This window comes from Adiantum capillus-veneris, chromosome 18 (assembly GCF_014529385.1).
Source record: "Adiantum capillus-veneris isolate H3 chromosome 18, ASM1452938v2, whole genome shotgun sequence".
NCBI lineage: Eukaryota > Viridiplantae > Streptophyta > Polypodiopsida > Polypodiales > Pteridaceae > Adiantum > Adiantum capillus-veneris.
In genome coordinates this window covers 126,848,690-126,865,867 of record NC_140948.1, presented here as the reverse complement: position 1 = coordinate 126,865,867, position 17,178 = coordinate 126,848,690, and positions in this window count along the sequence as shown.

Sequence of the window (17,178 nt, the reverse complement as noted above, 5' to 3'; positions counted from 1 at the left end):
GACCACTGCTCCAAATTCGGAGTGGAGATAGGTGCCAAAATTCTCACCAAAAAGCCTGTTTTTATGCTTGCAAAAGTCTTTTAGTGGACCCCTCCTTTGTTGAATTTGTACAATGCATCCAAGAGTGAGCCCCTCCTTTGTCATATCATAATACAAAGCATCCAAGTTGCCCTTGACACATGCATGGAGGAGGATTATTGGTGAATAAAGAAATATATACATGGTGGGACTAGTGTATGGACTATTCATGGACTTTAGCTCAATGAGCACATGGTGTTAGAATAATGAGTAAAAATAATAATAAAAATATGGTGGAGTTATGGATATGGAAAGATTTGGAATCATATGATATGGTCCCTCCTTGAATTATTTTGGGTGAAAGAGGAAAAGGTATGCAAGTAAATAATATAATAAAAGTAACCAATGAGTAGAAATCAATTTTTTATTTTCACGAGGGTGAAAATGTGGGAGTGATTTGTATAAAGGAAAAATATGAGGTTAGAGTATGTACATATTGGCAAAAAAATAAAATTATGGTGTAAGAGGATGAAAGAAGGTGTACATAGGTTTAATAAAACACACACCTAAGTAGAAATATTTAAATAAAATACCAAAATAATTATAAAAAATCCCTATATTTAAGCCATATATACAATGAAATATTTACACACAAAGAGGCCATAATATACTTTTATTTTTTTATTTTTTTTATTTTTTTGGCTCACCTAGCCCAGTGACTAGCTAGCTGAGGGTTTTTAAGAAGATATGGGAAAAGTCCCCTAACTCACACAGGCCTATTTACAGTGAAATGGTAGGGATAGCCATAGTGTTTGGGTGATTTTGGTAGGGTGAGGTAGCTTACTATGGCAATTATGGAGAGCCGAAAAACGGCTATCATTGCCATCAAAAGTATTATGCTAAGTTAGCAAAGAGATACTATGGCCCTTTCCAAATTTTGAAGCCTATCAATGAGACGGCCTACCAACTCAAATTGCCCAACCATTGGCTCATACACAATGATTTTCATGTGAACCTACTCAAGCCTTACAAAGGAGAGCCACCAAGTGAACCAATTATTGAAGACCCACCCGAAGTTGAAGACCAAGAAGAGGTGCTACAACCCAAAGCTATCCTTCGGCATGAAGACAAGGTACTACGACATGGTAAGATTATCCGATGGTATCTTATTAAATTCAAAAATTATCTTTTTGAAGATGCTCGATGGATGCAAGGAATACAGCTTAAGGATAGTATGAACCTTGTCAATGCTTAGAATGGTACATCAGAGTAAGAAAATGTAAAAATTTCTTTTAAATGACCCATGATTTTGTCTTATAAGAGTAGTTCTCTTTTTAATTGTGTACAAATTTAAATAGTATGCATGCTTAGAATCATCTTTGTGATGATGACGTCTCTCAAACACCAAGTAGAATCTGTTACTCTACTTTGGGAGAATGAAATGGACTATAGAGCAGACATGCTTGCAGCAGCTATGTCTCCCAAGCACCAAATGGATTAGTCATCCATCTTGGAAAGATGTCGTAGGGTAAAAAGGGATCCTCTACCCGCTAAGTAAATTTGACTAATGACTAAGGCTTTATCTCTTCTACCTCATAGTCGAGGACAACTATGATTTCAAGAGAGAGGTAATGTCATAAAATCTAATATTTAACCAACCCAAATGATTTTCTCATATTAAACTGATCACTTAATATGGGAGAATAAACGGGAACAAGGGTTAAGATATAGATATGTGCTTATAGATCTATTTCAACACGGGGCCAATGGTAAAGGGGCCCAAATGAGAAATGGTCTATCAAAGAGCAAGGCTAACCAATGGAGCATAAGACCTTAGGGCTAGCTTCATTAAAGACCTCCAATAATGTGTGTAAAAGTCTTTTGACCTTAGGTGGGAACCCACCCAGCTCGAGGTGCTTGTCCTGCTTGAGGTACTTGTCGTGCTTGAGTTGCTTGTCATGCTGGATGATTAAGGTGCTTGGGGTGCTTATCGTGCTGGATGACTAAGGTGCTTGAGGTTCTTTGTTATGCTTACTTGAGAAGCTTGTGGGAACACCCCCAAAGCTAGAAGTGCTTTGTCATGCTTGATGAGTAAGGTGCTTGAGCACCTAAAGTCAAAAGGAGCCCTACATAAGAGGGGGACGAGCCCATATTGTAGGGGCTAGTGAGAGGACACACACACACACTCACTCACTCAAGGTAACCCCAAGCCTTAAGAGGTAGCAAGGACACATGTCAAGCTCCTACCCATGCTATCTTCATGAGGTGCTTGAATACTATTGGTCAGGCTTAAAAGGGGTCCAATGATAAATTACTTGAATTATCTAATTGTTTTTGCATTTATCAAGTCCTCTCTCTCAAAGGGGAAAGGGGGACACTTGTCCCAAGGCTACCCTTGTTGCTTGTTATGCCTCCTGCTTGTGATTGGCTAGGCCTGGAGGGGTCCAATGAGCTTCAAGCATGACCCAAGAAAGCTAGGTGGTTGCTTAGGGGGTATACTCACCCCATACACGCACTCTCATTGTGTACTATGCAAAGTGCAAGAGCTCCCTCTCTTTCTCCAAGGAAGTAGAGGTTGAGAACCTACACCAACACTCTTGGCTATGGAGTGCAAATCCAAGCAAGAGCCATGCTTCAATGCTTAAGCTTGCCATCTCCTTCTTCTTCATTACTATGCTATTATGTATGCTAGCAAGAAGAGTTATGATGATAAGTGAGGAGTTAATTGTTTCTCCTATGAAATGTTTCTTCTTCCTCTTCCCTACCCTCATTCCATGCTAGCTCTCTCCACCTTCGAAGGTGTTTGAGGTCTTGGGACTGAGGCTTGGGATAGTTAAAGCTTTCTTCAAAGTTTATGTTATGCTTGTGATGCATGAAGCTTTCCATCTTCATTGTATCACCTAGGTCATAAGGAACACAAAGATTGTATTGTCACAAGTCTCTGTTAATGGGACAAATCATAATACAAATGCCTATTGAAAGGGGGGACCGGCTCCACATAAATCCGGTCCTCAACTGTTGTCATGTTCTCTAAATTCTCTCTCTTGCAAAAGTATTGTTCATGACAAGTTAACTAATTGCTATGCCTATGTAATTTCTCAAAAGTACTCTCATTAATTATCGCTACTCTCACGTTAATAGGCCAATTCCATTACATTGGTATCATAGCATTTGGTTCCTCTTTTCTTGCTTAAGAAGAGAGGTCCTTAAGTAGCCTATAAATGGGTGGTGTTGTTAATTATATGTTAAGTATGGAGCCCGATTTACCCTTGTAATTTTCTGTGGTAAAAACGCACATTTGTAAGGCCCCCATTATGAGGAGAAGCTAACGTGCGTGAAGGAAAATCACTCGCCGGAAACCAAAATTTTCACGGCCAAAACTCAAGGGCAACTTTTTTTTTCCTTGCCGGAATATTCCTTTTCACCGGAATATTATGGCCGCGGAAAGTGGTCGGAAAATAACCGTCGGTTGGCCGGTGGCCGGTAGTCAATGGCCGGTGGCCGAATTCAAAAGCGGACTTGTCTTCTCAAGGGCGGCCACACATGGGCGGATTGAAGGGTCCGATTTGGACTTATCTACACAAGGGCGGCTACACATGGCTGCCTCTCATGAGAGAGGGCAACCCTTTTGGCCTATAAAAGGAGGCCATTTCTACACACATTTCATAGTGTGAAGTTGATGCAACAAGGTGAGTGTGAGGTGGTGAGAGTGAAGCAAGGCGGGAGCTCCATTAAGGATATAATCCCTTTGTAAACTACTTCTTGTTTTGAAGTACTAAAGCCATTGAGTGGCTACTTTCCCGTGGACGTAGCCCACATTGGGTGAACCACATATATCGTGTGTACTCTCTCTCTCTCTCTCTGTCTCTACTCTATAATCTCATGTATGTAAATCTGTCTCTCTCCATTAAGTAATCTACTCAATTATCTATTTAGCTACGTCTTATTTCCTAACATTATATTAGGGTAAGTGGAACTTGGATCTCTTATTGGTTTTGTTGAGCGCACTATGTGGGATATGGTGCACACCTCCGGAGCTTTGGACTTAATAAGGGATTCTTTTTAGACTTGCCTACGGCTTTACCATTATTGAGCCATAAGAAGTCCGAAAGGAGCTAGCCCTCGGCAACTCTGCTATGTTAGACCTACTCCACTACTCTCTATAATTAACCACTAAAGCCGTGGGTGTAGATACTTAAGAGCTGATTTTCAAGGGCTAAGAGGAGTGGCAACTAAGGTTTTGAATTGCCAAAGCATACACTAAGTACATACATAAATTTTGTTAACATGGCTAACAATTTTGTTAACGTGGTCAAGTGTGGTAGATTGGTTATGCCATTTCCCTCTTAAATAGCAAGTCTTGATTTCAACTCTCTTTGTCGGCTAGATCTTTAAGGTCTCTTGGGATACTTTCCTACAACGTTAAAACTCTCTTCTTCTGTCATAAAATCTAAATTCTAACCAACCCAAATGATTTTCTCATATTAAACTGATCACTTAATGTGGGAGAATAAACGGGAACAAGCGTTAAGATATAAATATGTGCTCATAGATCTATTTCAACACAGGGCCAATGGTAAAGGGGCCCAAATGAGAAATGGTCTATCAAAGAGCAAGGCTAACCAATGGAGCATAAGACCTTAGGGTTAAATTCATTAAAGACCTCCAATAATGTGTGTAAAAGTCCCTTGACCTTAGGTAAGCTAGGACTGAGCTTGAGGTGGGAACCCGACCCAGCTCGAGGTGATTGTCCTGCTTGAGGTTCTTGTCATGCTTGATTAAGGTGCTTAAGGTGCTTGTCCTGCTGAATGATTAAGGTGCTTGAGGTGCTTGTCATGCTGGATGACTAAGGTGCTTGAGGTGCTTTGTTATGCTTGCTTGAGAAGCTTGTGGGAACACCCCCAAGCTAGAAGTGCTTTGTCATGCTTGATGAGTAAGGTGCTTGAGCACCTAAAGTGAAAAGGAGCCCTACATAAGAGGGGACGAGCCCATATTGTAGGGGCTAGTGAGAGAACACACACACACACACACACACACATTCAAGGTAACCCCAAGCCTTAAGAGGCAGCAAGGACACATGTCAAGCTCCTACCTGTAACATTTAATGGCCTAAAATCTTATGTGTAGCGGAAATTAGCATGAACATAGTGAGCATTTCATTAGAGTTGATTCCTAATGAGAATTACAAGAGTGCTTGGGTGGAGAGAGCAACAAAAATCATAACACCTAGTTAGATAGCACCGACAATACTTTCAAAAGAGAGAGCAATTAAGCTATTGACAACAGTTGAGGACCGGATTTGCATGGAGCCGGTCCCCCCTCCAAAAGGCTTTGTATTATGGTTTCTCCCATCAAGAGAGACATTGTACAATACAATTCTTTGTGTTCCTTCAATACTAGCTAGTGCAATGAAGATGGAAGCTTCATACACCAAGCAAAACACTTAATCAAACACAACTTGAATTATCCCCGTTCTCAGACCCAAGACCTCACACACCTTCGAAGATGGTGAGAGCTAGCAGGGTATGAGAGTAGATTGAGAGGAAAAAGAAGTAACTTACGAGAAAGAAGTACATCTCCTCACATAATCACTCATATTAGCATAGCTTAGCTTAGTAATTAGCTTGGTAGAGAAGATGAGCATGCATTGAAGCTTGGCTCTTGGTTGGATTTGCATCCACATGCCAAGAGAGTGTTGATGTAGGCTTCTATCTCACAAGCTTGGAGTAGGTGATGAGCTCTCCATTAAAGCTTGGGAGGAGATAGAGTATTTTCCCTTCACACATGGTCAAGTGTGAGAGTGTGTGTGTCAATGCCAAGCAAAACTCAGCCCCCCCTCTCTCTTGGGCGAGCCCTAGCTGCTAAATAAGTCTGGCCTTTGCCTCATTGGACCTCCCCAGGTCAAGCCAATAGGAATTAAGCAGCATAAGTGATAGCCTTTAGACATGTGTCCCCCTTTCCCCTTTTGTGAGAGCTTTAGGTAATTAAATAATTAAACTAAACTCTCATTGGACCCCTTTGCCTCCTGGCCAATAGGAATCAGGCAAGCCATGGGGCTCCTGAATGCTCATTGGACCCCTTGGGAGACTGCCCAATAGTCTTCTAGGAGACTTAATTCTCATTGGTTTCTTTTATTAAATGTTTTTAAATTAATTAAACTAGATTTACTCTAGCTTAATTCTCATTGGTCCACTTCAAGGGTCTTCCAATAGGAATTGGGCACACCTTGTGGGCATCTGGCTTAGGGAGCTGACATGTGTCCCTCATTCCCTTTGTGTAAAGGGAGCCTGTGTGTGTGTGTGTGTGTGTGGCTTTCTCTCTCATCCCCTAGCTTTGGGGCTCGCCCCCTCCCATGTAGGGATGTAGAAAGACTTTTAGGGCACACACAAAGCATCCAATTTTCCCTAGGGTTGACCTTTGGACACAACCTTTGAATTTTGGAACCTTAGCATTTTGGAAGTCTTAATGGGCTGAACCTTAGGGTCTTTTTGGCCCATTGTTTCACATGGCTCTTTTGCAGATGGCCCCCCCTTTGGATCCCTACTGTGGCTGGTCTGCTAACTTAACCAATATTCTAGCTTTTTCTCCCTTGGCACTTCCCCACATTAAATGATCAGTTTAATATGAGAAAATCATTTAGGAGAATTAGATATTGATTATTATGACATTACCTCTCTCTTGAAATCATAGTCGTCCTCGACTATGGTGTAGAGAAGATAAAGCATATGCATGAGTCCTTTTCTTAGCGGGTAGAGGATCCCTATGTTACCCTACGATATCATTCCATAATGGATGACTAGTCCATTTGGCGCTTGAGAGCTTGAGGCTGCCGCAAGCATGTCTGCACATTAGTCCTATCAGTCTTCCATAGTAGAGTGACAAGTTCTACTTTGGTGTTTGGGAGACGTCGTCCCCACAAACTTGATCTAAGCATGCATACTACTTCATTTTTGTGCACAAATAAAGAAAAAGAGAGTCTTATAAGACAAAAATTTTTGTTCATTTTTATCATTTTGTACATTTGCTTACTCTTGGGAAACATTGTAAGCATTGACAAGGTTTAGGTTATCCTTTAATTGTATGCCTTGCATCCATCTAGCATCTTCAAAAGGATAATTCTTAAACTTAATAAGATATCGTCTGATAGTCTTACCGCCTCTTAATACCTTGTCTTCATGTCGGAGAATGGACTCGGGCTGCAGCACCTCCTCGTGGTCCTCGATCTCCGGTGGGTCTTCAATAGTTGGTTCTTGAGGTGGCTCTCCTTTATAAGGCTTTAAGAGGCTCACGTGAAAAGCATTGTGTATGAGCCAATGATTGGGCAACTTAAGTTGATAGGCCATCTCATTGATTGGCCTAAGAATCTGGAAGGGACCATAGTACCTTTTTGCTAGTTTAGCATAGTATTTTTGGTGGCCCATAGGATTCTTTCCCGTCGTGTGCCTTAATCGAGCCTTGGGAAACTTTAACAAGACCTAATCGTTTTCTTTAAAGGCTTGGGCTCTTCTGTGCTTGTCAGCAGCAGCCTTTTGCCTTTGCTGTGAGATAGAGATAGCATCCTTAATCTTTTGGAAAGATTCTTGTAGGTCTCGGCTATACTCATCTGCAGCGAAGATCTTCCCATGTACCTTAAGTAGCAAGGGACTTTTTGATCTTCCCTCAATTACCTCGAAAGGTGCTTTTCCTGTAGAAGTATGTACAGTGTTATTGTAAGCATACTCTACTAAGGGTAAGTACTTCTCCCATTGGGATCTTTGATCTACTTCCGTTACATAGGCTTTTAGTAGATCGAGAATAGTTAGGTTAGCTATTTCACTTTGGCCATCAGTTTGTGGATGATAGGCCGAAGAGAAGTTTAGCCTTGTTCCTAAATTCTCAAAGAGACCCTTCCAGAAATTACTGGTCATTCTAGGATCTCTATCCGACACTATGGACATTGGCAAGCCATGGTACTTGAAAATTTGTGAAATGAAGAGGGTTGCCATTTGATGGGCTTTGATAGTCTTTTTGACAGGTATAAAATGAGCTTGTTTACTGAACCTGTCTACTATTGTCCATATTCCCGTATTCCCATGGATAGACTTAGGCAATCCAAAGATAAAATCCATGGATATGCTCTCCCACGGTGAATTAGGGATTGGCAAGGGTTGAAGCAATCCAAGTTGCTTCCCTCTATCAAATTTTGTCTTTTGACATACCACACATTTGGAAACATACTCATGTATGTTCACTTTCATGGTAGGCCAATAGAAATATGTTTCAATTCCCTTTAGGGTAGACTGAATCCCTCTATGCCCCGCATATGGGGGAGCATGAGATTCATGCATTACTTTCTCACGTAGTGAGTTAGTAACGCATAGTCTATTGCCATAGAGAAGATAACCATCTTGTAAAGTAAATGGTTCTTCTTTCTTCCCTAATGCAAGGGCTGAAATCACATCTCTAAAATCGGGATCAATAGCATACTCATCTATCATTAAAGATAGATCATTGTGAGTTGCTATGGAAACCGCATTCACTCTCGGTCGTCTTGAGAGTGCATCGGCTACTTGATTATGCTTGCCAGCAATGTGAGCAATATGAAAATGAAATTGCGAAAGGAAATTTGCCCACCTCATTTGTTTGTCGGAGAGCTTGGTCTGCGTCATGAAGTACTTAAGACTTTGGTGATCCGTTCGCAGAATGAAAGGAGTCCCCAATAAATAGTGCTTCCATGAGTCTAAGGCATGTAGAACTGCAAGGAGTTCTTTTTCGTATATGCCTAGAGCTTGCTCAACAGGTTCGAGCCTTCGACTCTCATAGCCTATGGCATGCCCTTCTTGGAGCAGAACAGCCCCAAGGCAATCACCACAAGCATCACATTGGACCTCAAATGGTTTTGAGAGATCCGGTAGTGTAAGCACAGGTTGAGAGATAAGCTTTTCTTTAAGCTTTTCGAAAGCATTGTTCTCCTTAGCAGACCACGTATACCTAACATTTTTCTTTGTTAGGTCATGTAATGGTCCCGCAATTTGTGAGAACTTTTCTATGAAGCGTCTATAGTATGCACACATACCTATAAAGCTTCTTAGTTCATGAAGATTCCTTGGTTTAGGCCATCCTTTTATTACCTCTAACTTGGATGGATCCATTTGGATTCCATCTCGAGAGATAATGTGACCTAAATATTGAATCTCTTGCAAGAAAAATTCACTTTTCTTTCGATTAACATAAAGTTTATTCTCTCTTAAAACTTGAAATATTACCTGGAGGTGTTGCTTGTGTTCCTCCAATGAATTAGAGTAGATGATAATATCATCAAAGAACACTCCAGTGAAGGTTCGATGAGGCCTGAACAGCTTCTCCATCAAGCGGTTGAATGTGGCTGGTGCATTAGTCAAGCCAAAAGGCATGACAATGTATTCGTAAAGACCAAATGTAGTACGAAATGCGGTCTTTACAATGTCTTGATCAACTATCCTTATTTGATGGTAGCCACCTTTTTAGGTCAATCCTACTGAAGTAGGTCGATCCTTGTAGCTTATCAAATAGGTCTTCTACCCGTGGAACGGGAAACCTATTCTTGATAGTGATCCTATTTAGTGCTCTATAGTCGACACACATACGATATGTGCCGTCTTTCTTTTGCACTAATAGCACAGGTGAGCAAAATGGAGATGAGCTAGGCCTAACCATGCCCTTCTCAACTAAGTCATGCACTTGCCGCATAATCTCCTCTTGTTGAGCTTGAGAAACTCTATAAGGAGGTTTGTTAGGCGGTGAACTTCCTGGAAGAAGTTCAATTGCATGGTCGTCATTACCTCGTTTAGGAGGTAGCTCACAAGGGATGTCGTCAATAAAAACATCTTGAAACCCCTTGAGAAAATTGGATAACTCTAATTCCTTTTGGTTGCTTTTATTTTCTTTTGTTAAAGCATTAGGTTCATTTTGAGAATCTTTAACAAAAATCATGTACACGGAAATAGAGCTCTTTATTGACTTGTTGAAAGCTGGTGTATGTACAATGGGGATGGTGTTACCCATCTCCCTAGCATCTATATACATGTCCTTTTCCCTGAACTTAAAGGAGATTCTCCTTTCAGGAAATTTAACATGGGCAGCCAGGCGGTCAAACCATGGTGCCCCTAGGATTACATCCTCATGCTTGAGAGGAGAGATAAAGAAGTCCTCTTTGTCCACATAGCCTTGGACATGAAGCCTCAATTTCCCGATTAAGGGAGTGACTGAAGCTTCTTGCCCCTTGAAGGCACTGTCTGCGGGTAGGATATCTCCCATCTCGTAGGATTGTATGCCTAGCTTGGTGGCTAACTCCATAGATATAAAATTGTGAGTAGAACCAGGGTCAAAGAGAATAAAAGCATCATGTTCTCTTACCTTTCCCCAAGCATGGCATAGAGGAGATCCTTTGTGGTGAGTTTGGTGAATCTCCTCCTCTTGGATTTCAACCAAAGAAGCTCTAGGAGGATCTTGGCGGTTATTCTTTTGGGGACAAGCGCGGTACGCATGCCCTTGTTCGCCGCACTTGAAACACCGGTTATCTTTACGATAACGCTCAAGCTCTTCAGGAGAGAGTTTATTCTTTCCTTTGTAAACTCCCTTCTCTTTAGCTTTGTTGGAATTGCCCTTAGGAGACTTTTGGACATTGTCCTTCCCCTTAGGCTCATTGGAACCCTTGTTTTCCGGGGGCTTATTATTTCTTTTACCCCCCGTTTGGAAATTGATTCGCGAGGCCACCATAGTATGGTGTATTACCGCCGATATGGTACGTGGCCTTTGGGAGTTGACATACTCCGCCATTTCTTCGGTTAAGCCCGCACAAAATTGTTGCTTTTGCTCTCCAAAATCCAACTTTTTGAAGACAGTGGCTTTGAGTTATAGGTCCCAAAACTTGTCTACATATTTGTGGATGGATTCATTGGGAGAGAGCTTTAAGCTTCGCCATTCGGTGAGTACTTTGTCTTTGGCATCGGTGGCCAAAAATTGCTTCATAATGGAAGCTCTTAAAGCCTTCCATGTTCGTGGAGCTTCACCATTGGCTCGTAGGCTAGACCACCATTGTCTGGCGGACTTTTGAAAGTGCATAGCTACATGGCGTAGCTTAGAGGACTCCGTGAAGCCCTCATCTCCAAACGCCGCATCGAATTGCTGGATAAAGGCCAAAACTTTGTCTGTAGCACCGAAGGTGCCATCATAGGTAAGGAAAGAGATGCTCTTCCCTCCCTCTTTGAATTTCTTCAGCTTGGACGACCTCTTCCATGCGGCATAGGATTTCCTATGGCCTCTTCTTTTTGATGGTTCAAAAGTTGCACCATCACTTTCTTCAGAAGATGAAGAATTTGAAGAAGGTGGAGAAGAGGGTGACCTCTTTCTCGCCTTTTTCTTGTCTTGATCTTTGTCGTCTTCACCATAGCTTTCATAAGAGGAAGAGGATGAAGAAGATGGAGAAGAGGGTGTCCTCTTTCTCACCTTTTTCTTCTCTTGCTTTTTATCATCCCTCTTTGAATTATGGCGTGGAGAAGAGTGTGATGGTCTTCTCCGCTTTGGTGGTGATGGAGAGCGTTTAGCCCGCCGTCTTCGTGGAGCCATCTCCGCCGAGGTGGCGGGAGACTCGCTTCTTTCTCGTTCCTTCGGTGGAGGCTCTTGAGTTCTCCTTTGGGAAGGAGAGGCATCATCAAGAAGTAAGTTCTTGAGCCCTTCATATGGATTCTCTTCTTCTTCCCGAATCGGAGAGAGACCTCTTTTGGTAGTCTCACAAGGAGGCTTCCTAGGTGTTCTCTCGTCATGGTGATGAGCTTGGAGAATCCCGTGAGCACGGAGCTGCCGTTGCACTTCACTTTGGAGAGATGGATTGCCCATGGCTTGTTGAAGCCTAGAAACAAGATAATTAACAAGCATTGAAGCATCATTAGTAGCTTGCTCATGAGCAAAATCAAAGTTATCAACATTAATTTCACTCTCTTTAATATTGTCAGCCATTCTAACAACTTTTAGGTGTAAACTTTTTAGGTGTACTTTGGCACTTCAAGCCCTAGTTGCTACTCCTCTTTACCCCTTTAGAAAAAGCACTCAAGCTACTGTACCCGCGGCTCGAATACCATTAATTGCAAGGAATAGAAGAGAGGGTCTTTCGACACCAAAACAGCACCGGCTCCTGTCAAGCTTCTAATAGCTCAATAGTGGTTAAGCCGTAGGCAAGCCCCGTAGGACTCCACTATTAAGACCATAGCTCTCGACGGTGATGCCCCGTTAACTGCACAAAGGCAGGCGCACTGCAAGGCTGAAAAATCCCTATTCTACTTATTCACAGGCAATTAATAATACCAACCATTTGTAGCTAGCTTGAGGACCTCCCTTCTTGAGCAAGAAAAGAGAAACCTTGAGCTCTGATACCAATGTAACATTTAATGGCCTAAAATCTTATGTGTAGCGGAAATTAGCATGAACATAGTGAGCATTTCATTAGAGTTGATTCCTAATGAGAATTACAAGAGTGCTTGGGTGGAGAGAGCAACAAAAAGCATAACACCTAGTTAGATAGCATCGACAATACTTTCAAAAGAGAGAGCAATTAAGCTATTGACAACAGTTGAGGACCGGATTTGCATGGAGCCGGTCCCCCCTCCAAAAGGCTTTGTATTATGGTTTCTCCCATCAAGAGAGACATTGTACAATACAATTCTTTGTGTTCCTTCAATACTAGCTAGTGCAATGAAGATGGAAGCTTCATACACCAAGAAAAACACTTAATCAAACACAACTTGAATTATCCCCGTTCTCAGACCCAAGACCTCACACACCTTCGAAGATGGTGAGAGCTAGCAGGGTATGAGAGTAGATTGAGAGGAAAAAGAAGTAACTTACGAGAAAGAAGTACATCTCCTCACATAATCACTCATATTAGCATAGCTTAGCTTAGTAATTAGCTTGGTAGAGAAGATGAGCATGCATTGAAGCTTGGCTCTTGGTTGGATTTGCATCCACATGCCAAGAGAGTGTTGATGTAGGCTTCTATCTCACAAGCTTGGAGTAGGTGATGAGCTCTCCATTAAAGCTTGGGAGGAGATAGAGTATTTTCCCTTCACACATGGTCAAGTGTGAGAGTGTGTGTGTCAATGCCAAGCAAAAATCAGCCCCCCCTCTCTCTTGGGCGAGCCCTAGCTGCTAAATAAGTTTGGCCTTTGCCTCATTGGACCTCCCCAGGTCAAGCCAATAGGAATTAAGCAGCATAAGTGATAGCCTTTAGACATGTGTCCCCCTTTCCCCTTTTGTGAGAGCTTTAGGTAATTAAATAATTAAACTAAACTCTCATTGGACCCCTTTGCCTCCTGGCCAATAGGAATCAGGCAAGCCATGGGGCTCCTGAATGCTCATTGGACCCCTTGGGAGACTGCCCAATAGTCTTCTAGGAGACTTAATTCTCATTGGTTTCTTTTATTAAATGTTTTTAAATTAATTAAACTAGATTTACTCTAGCTTAATTCTCATTGGTCCACTTCAAGGGTCTTCCAATAGGAATTGGGCACACCTTGTGGGCATCTGGCTTAGGGAGATGACATGTGTCCCTCATTCCCTTTGTGTAAAGGGAGCCTGTGTGTGTGTGTGTGTGTGTGGCTTTCTCTCTCATCCCCTAGCTTTGGGGCTCGCCCCCTCCCATGTAGGGATGTAGAAAGACTTTTAGGGCACACACAAAGCATCCAATTTTCCCTAGGGTTGACCTTTGGACACAACCTTTGAATTTTGGAACCTTAGCATTTTGGAAGTCTTAATGGGCTGAACCTTAGGGTCTTTTTGGCCCATTGTTTCACATGGCTCTTTTGCAGATGGCCCCCCCTTTGGATCCCTACTGTGGCTGGTCTGCTAACTTAACCAATATTCTAGCTTTTTCTCCCTTGGCACTTCCCCACATTAAATGATCAGTTTAATATGAGAAAATCATTTAGGAGAATTAGATATTGATTATTATGACACCTACCTATGCTACCTTCATGAGGTGCTTGAATCCTATTGGCCAGGCTTAAAAGGGGTCCAATGATAAATTATCTAATTTTTTGTGTATTTATCAAGTCCTCTCTCTCAAAGGGGAAAGGGGGACACTTGTCCCAAGGCTACCCTTGTTGCTTGTAATGCCTCCTGCTTGTGATTGGCTATGCCTGGAGGGGTCCAATGAGCTTCAAGCATGAGCTACAAGGGGGGGGGGGGGGGGGGGGGGGGGGGGGGGGGTCGACCCAAGCAATCTAGGGGGTATACTCACCCACACACACTCTCATTGTGTATTATGCGAAGTGCAAGAGCTCCCTCTCCTTCTCCAAGCAAGTAGAGGTTGAGAGCCTACACCAACACTCTTGGCTATGGAGTGCAATTCCAACCAAGAGCCATGCTTCAATGCTTAAGCTTGCCATCTCCTTCTTCTTCATTACTATATTATTATGTATGCTAGCAAGAAGAGTTATGATAAGTGAGGAGTTAATTCTTTCTCCTATGACATGTTTCTTCTTCCTCTTCCCTACCCTCATTCCATTCTAGCTCTCTCCACCTTCGAAGGTGTTTGAGGTCTTGGAATGAGGCTTGGGATAGTTAAAGCTTTCTTCAGTGTTTATGTTAAGCTTGTGATGTATGAAGCTTTCCATCTTCATCGCATCACCTAGGTCATAAGGAACACAAAGATTGTATTGTAACAAGTCTCTGTTAATGAAAGAAATCATAATACAAATGCCTATTGGAGGGGTATCTGGCTCCACATAAATCCGGTCCTCAAATGTTGTCATGTTCTCTAAATTCTCTCTCTTGCAAAAGTATTGTTCATGCCAAGTTAACTAATTGCTATGCCTATGTTGTTATCTTCGATTATGTTCCCCCGCTTTGCTCACAAAGTAATTTCTCAAAAGTAATCTCATTAATTTTTGCTACTCTCAAGTTAATATAGGCCAATTTCATTACATCCTCTCTCTCTCTCTCTCTCTCTCTCTCTCTCTCTCTCTATTTCCTCCTCTCCCTATTTCTTTCTAACCATCTCCCACTCTTTGTGAAAGATATCCACTCGTTATTCCATTGCATTAGCTATATGACATATGCCCTGTAATTTATCTATAAATACACCACCATATGTGACAAATTTTTACTAATACACCTTCTTGGAGATGTGTCTTCATAATCATCCTGCAAAGATAGTTTGTTTTTCAATACTATGTTTGTCAAGCCAATTCTTTTTGATTGCCCGATAAAATTTGCAATGGTCAACCCTGTAGATTTTGGGGGATGTAGCAATACTATAATGTTGGCAATCTTGTCCACCCTTGAGGGAGACATTCATACACAAGTGAAAGATGGTGTGCCATTTGGGATCAATTACAATTCTTATTGGACCCATTCCTATGTAGGAGATTTATCTAGCAGCATGGGGAATTCAGGTACCACTAATCCAAACATTGAATTGATAGAGCTTTCAACATCTAAAGGAAAAGAGCCTCATGCTAGCCATCATTCCCTCAAAACCAAAACAAATGCAAGATATCGTTCTTCTAATAGAGAAGTATCAGTAGAAGGAGTTTGGATCAAACAAAATAACATGGACCATCACATTCCAATGAGTTCACAAGAGAGCCGTCTAACACAGAGTAGTCTAGAGCACATAGTACTCAATAGCCACCCATACCCCAAGTTAAGCGATACGATTTCAAACTGCAAAATTGGGAAACAAGTTAATGAAGTTCCACAAGAATAAAATGATAATTGCATGCACGAGCTATCATCTATTCTAAATGGTGGTCATTGCCGAGTGAAACCTGTACAAACAAGGATAAAGTACTCATCTATCAGTAGGCATAGTAAATATGGTAGACACTATATTAACAACAACAATACATGTCACATTAGAGAAATAAATGAGAAACAAAATGAAAAATCATGGATGGGAAAGTTGATGACGGCAATTGCTTATCTAGACACGTACTTTAAAATGCTTTCACTATGGTGAAATTTCAATTTTGCTTTAAAAGTATCCTAGCACTATTTATTATCTACTTGCCGATAATGAATAGACCCGCTTACCCATCCACCTAGAAACTCACAATCATCTAGATGCCAAGGGTGTATTGAGATCTATGATCTAGCGAACAAAAGGGCTTGTTTTGTAAGTGATCTTCAAAGTTCCTACATTTGGCCCTAAACAATTGCAAATGAACCTTGCAAAAATAAATGGTAATGAGAGCAGTTGTATGTGAAAATCGTGAACAACTAAATAGCAATGAATTTATGTCAATCCTTGAAGAGATGAGACCATTGGTTCATATGCAAGGTAATTTTCAATTACTATTAAGAATGATCAATGTGCATATAGTATAATGGTAACATCTCAATCGCATTTTCAGATTTAAGGAAATGATGAAAGAGGCTAGTGCTATGAGAATTGGAGTTGGGAGAGAGTCCAACTGCTTAAGTTGAAAAACACATGCAGCTACATGTTTTTCCATGGCATGCTCTTTCTAGGTCAATGCATGGATCCAAACAAAAGATGTCACGTGCTCAAAATGTCAACTAGTGGGCCTAGATCAGGTGTTGAGCTAGTTAATAGAATGTGACAAGATGGGAATGGAGATTTGCAAAGGATGTCGGTTTGCATTGATCATTTCCTTAGGGTTGTGGGCTCCACAGAATGGCAACACATGTATGCGATCCTTTGTAAGTGTTTTCTACTCATGAATTAAATCATTTTGACATTAGTCAACCATTGGCAAACCCTAAACCTATGAAATATAAGATTCAAGAAATGCAAACCATAGCTATATATATGAGATGAAAGAAGAAGATATGCAAGCGTAGATCATGTTTTGGAAAACAATGATGTTGTGATATTAAAGAATGGGCATCTTATATGATTTTTTGAGGATTCATGGTAGATGAGGCTTGAGAAAATTTGGGAGCAATCTGCACAATATCTAACAATGGACTGAAAAGATCATTGAGGGTAGAGAGCAGTCTTGTTTATTTCATTATTGGGAGTAAAGCTTACAGATTTATTAGTCAATATGTGCATAAATTTTTTAAGATTAACACCAATGTCTATGTGAATTATTGCATTGTTCTTAAAGCGAGGATGAAGCTACAACCCTGTATAGAAATATACAATCTTGGTCATCCTCGAGGAAGGTAGCGGACTCAAAT